Below are 4,336 nucleotides of genomic sequence, written 5' to 3'. Positions count from 1 at the left end.
CTTTGTCCATTTTTCTGTTGGAATGTCCCTTCTTCTCCCAGTGCTTTGAAGGAATCCCTATGGGCTTTGCCTATTCCTATTGTCTTTCACTACAATAAACCTCATTAAACAGAAATCCCAAATTTAGAGGTAATGGAAAAATTCATTTGCTTTCTGGTTATTATTTGACAGCTTTGTTTAAGTAGTTATGTGCTTAATCCCTGCTGTTTTCCACTGGACTCCAAGGCTAAGAACCATGGCAGTCTTGTACCCCCAATGTCTACAACAGGACTTGCTACATTAGCTAGTGAGTGTTTGGGGAATGAATGAGGCCAGCACCTGGCACACTGTAAGTGGAAGCTGTTATTTTTAATGAATGAAGTGCTTCCCAAGGAAAGACTCTAAGAAACGCAATGAAGTCTTCAGAGAGAAGTACAAGATCCAAACCAAATAAATGGAAGCTAAAATACCAGTGAACCTCAGGAAATAAGAAGGATTTCCTGGTTTTCTTAAGAGGTTTGAATGTTTTTCTTTAGTGTAGAAAGCCTATGAGCAGTGGATCTAGTGTTCTTTTTTTTTTTTTTTTTTGGATCTAGAGTTCTGAGTTGGGAACAGCATTGTCACAGCAGCTGTTTGCTTTCATTTTAGTTGTTTTTCATTTTATTTATTTAGTTAAAATCAGTTTACAATGTGTCCATTTCCAGTGTAGAACACAATTTTTCAGTTATACATGAATTTGTTTGTTTTTTTGATTTGGTTTGGTTTTGGAATAGAATTGTTGGAATTATACCTGGATAAGGTGGAAATCCAGGATAATACACCATGCCCAGTGATTCCAGTGCAAGGCAGTGAGAGTCCCTTGCTGGAATCCGTTTAGAATCTGTGATTAACTCCTCTAACTTGTTTATTTATTTTTCAAACAGAGGTACTGGGAATTGAACCCAGGACCTCGTGCATGCTAGGAAGGCACTCTACCACTGAGCTGCACCCTCCTCTAGCTCACCTAATTTGATAATAAAATTCCATGGGTGCATCATTGCCTTCTCTAAATCCTTTCAGCATCACCTGTGAGGTCGCATACATTACAGCTGGATTGCCACATGTCTGAACTCTTATAGAAGGAAAAGGAAATTTGAAGGAGTACAACCCTGTACACAAATTCCCCTAACCAGACAGGCTCTTCCCGCAAATTCTTTCCCCTATTAATTGGAAACTGCCAGAAGTCAAAAAGGATCACAGATGTGGGTCAGGGTCAGGCCAGTGAAGATCAAATGATTCTCAGGATCAAGTTCCAGTACCACAGTATGAGATGCTCCACTGAACTGCTCCCCAGTAAAAATGGTGAGAATTATTTTTAAAAATACAGTCATTTAAAGTTTCTAAAAATGGTCCTAAAGGCAAACAGCAAATGAAGAAATGCCTTCTATTCAAGAAAACCTGCAAAAATTTGGTAAGGGAGTCTGTAGTGTTTCAACCTAGACAGCTCCCTTCCTCCCTCGTCCAAGCTCAGCAAAACAAACACTCTTCTACAGGGCTCCCTCTCCCCGGGTCCCACTGGAGGGCTTTCTTCCTTGGAGGAGACAGACACCAGTGTTTCTTATTCTGCCCCCAACTACCAGTTGCTGAGTGACTGCAGTTGAGAAGTGGGGACTCCATTCTTCCAATCAGCTCCCACTCATGGAACTGAGGCTCTGTCGTGGGTGCAGTACGCTGACAGTACCAAGTCCCTGATGGCTCTTCCCCCAGCTCACAGGGTGGTGTTTTCAACAACAGGAAAGGCAAGCCAAGAGGACCTCGGATTCCTGCCTCCCCTCCACCAAGCATTTAAATCCTAGAGCATGTGTGTCACTCAGAGAGAAGCTTGACATTGTCCCCACCTCCAGCTCCATAGCCCTAATTACGAGTTTTTTTCCTGGGCAGGAAGAAGCAGGCATCCAACATACAACTCTTTTCATTTCTTCTTTGTATAAACTGACTTTATTTGCAACAAAGCATGGAGAAATTCAAGCTTAAAGGTGCTCACAAGAATGGTGGAGGTTATGGTGAAGGCAATTTGAGAAGAGATTCAAGAATTTAATGAAGATACAGCCTAGAATGTAGGCTGGCTAGTTTGCAAGAGAGAACCAGGGGATAAGTTGGCTGAGAGAAGCCCTCCTGGGACAGAACAGACATCAACACAGTTCTCAGAAACTGTTTCTTAAAAGGAGTCACAATTCAATTGGATTAGTTTGACAAGTAATTTATGCCCCAGGCCATTGTTGAAGGAAAGATATATAATGACCAATAAGCACATGAAAATGTGCTTAGCATCATTAGCCATCAGGAAAATGCAGAACAAGTTCATTATAAGATACCACTTTACACCCACTAGAGTGGCTGCCTTGGGAAACAGTGTGAAACTTGCTCGAACAATTAAACCTGGAGCTACTATATAACCCAGCAATTCCATGACTAAGTGTATGCTGTAAAGGAAAGAAAATAAATGTCCTCATAGAAACTTGGACAAAAATGTTCATAGCAGCATTATTCATAATAGCAAAAAAGTATAAACAAGCCAAATATACATTACCTGATGATGGATAACAAAATGTGATCTAACCTGAAACCATAAAGCTCTTAGAAGAAAATATAGGAAGTATACTCTTTGACATAACTCTTAGCAATATTTTTTGGATATATCTCCTCAGGCAAGGGAAACAAAGCAAAAATAAACAAATGGGACTACATTAAACTAAAAATCCTTTGCACAACAAAGGAAACTTTCAACAATATGAAAAGGCAGCCTACTGAATGGAAGATGATATTTGCAAATAATATATTTGAAAAGGGACTAATATCCAAAGCATACAAAGAATTTATTTAAATCAACACCAAAAAAAAAAAAAAAAAAAAAAACCACCACATAGCTTGATTTAAAAAGTGGACAGAGGACCTGAATAGACAATTTTCCAAACAAGAGATACTAACGGCCAACAGGAACATGAAAAGATGCTCAACATCACCAATTATCAGGGAAATGCAAATGAAAACTACAATGACAATTCAACACACACCTGGTAGAATGAATATTTTCAAAAAGAGAAAAGAAACAAGTGTTGGCTAGGAGGTAGAGAAAGGAGAACATTTGTGCACTGTTGGCGGGAATGTTAGTTGGTACAGTGACTATGGAAAACAGTACAGAAGTTCCTCCAAAAAATTAAAAGTAGAACTATCATGCCCAAAACAATTAACAAAATGGCAATAATAACATGCATATAGGTAATTATCTTAAATGTAAATGGACTAAATGCTCCAACCAAAACACATAGAGTGGCTGAATGGATACAAAAGCAAGACTCATATATATGCTAGCTACAAGAGACCCACTTCAGATCTAGAGACACACACATACTGAAAATAAGAAGATGGGAAAAGGTATTCATGCAAATAGAAATCAAAAGAAAGCCAGAGCTATACTTATATCAGACAAAATAGACTTTAAAATAAAGCCTGCTACAAGAGCTCTCTCCCACCCTCGCTTCCAAGATGACCAAAATAAGAAGGAACAATAGTCATGCCAAAAAGGGCCACAGCCACATGCAACATATTCGCTGCACCAACTGTGCCCAATGCATGCCCAAGAACAAGGCCATTAAGAAGTTCATCATTTGAAATATAGTAGAGGCCACAGCCGTCAGGGACACTTCTGAAGTGAGTGTTTTCAACACCTACGTGCTTCCCAAGCTGTATGTGAAATTACATTACTGTGTGAGTTGTGCCATTCACAGCAAGGTAGTTGGGAATCATTCTTGTGAAGCCCGGGAGGACTGAACACCCCCACCCCAATTTAGACGAGTGGGTGCTGCCCCACGACCTGCACCAAAATCCATGTAAGAAGTTAAATCTTTAAAGACTGAAGAAATACTGTTCTCTGAAAAAAAACAATAAAATGGAAATTATACTTAAAAAAAGACTGTCACAAGAGATAAAGAAGGACACTACATAATGATCAAGGGATCAATCCAAGAATAATATATACCAATAGTAAATATATATGCACCAAACACAGGAGCATCTCAATATATAAGGTGAATGCCAACAGACATAAAGGGAGAAATTGACAGAAACACAATAGTAGTGGGGGACCTTAACACCCCACTTACATCAATGGGCAGATCATTCAGACAGAAAATCAATAAGGAAACATAGCCTTAAATGACACATTGGACCAGATGGACTTAATTGATATTTACAGAGCATTCATCCTAAGGCAGCAGAATACACATCCTTCTCCAGTGCACATGGAACATTCTCCAGGATAGATCACATGCTAGCCCACAATGCAAGCCTTGCTAAATTTAAGAAAATTGAAATCATA

General features: G+C 39.2%; 1 pseudogene; it reads left to right on the top strand.

Annotated features, from left to right (window-relative positions):
* The first annotated feature begins 3,504 nt into the window (after positions 1-3,504).
* Positions 3,505-3,852, top strand: LOC105075209 (small ribosomal subunit protein eS26 pseudogene; annotated as a pseudogene).
* Positions 3,853-4,336: the final 484 nt, after the last annotated feature.

The sequence above is a fragment of the Camelus bactrianus genome, chromosome 5, assembly GCF_048773025.1.
Source record: "Camelus bactrianus isolate YW-2024 breed Bactrian camel chromosome 5, ASM4877302v1, whole genome shotgun sequence".
Classification (NCBI taxonomy): domain Eukaryota; kingdom Metazoa; phylum Chordata; class Mammalia; order Artiodactyla; family Camelidae; genus Camelus; species Camelus bactrianus.
This window is presented reverse-complemented; position numbering and strand designations above follow the sequence as displayed.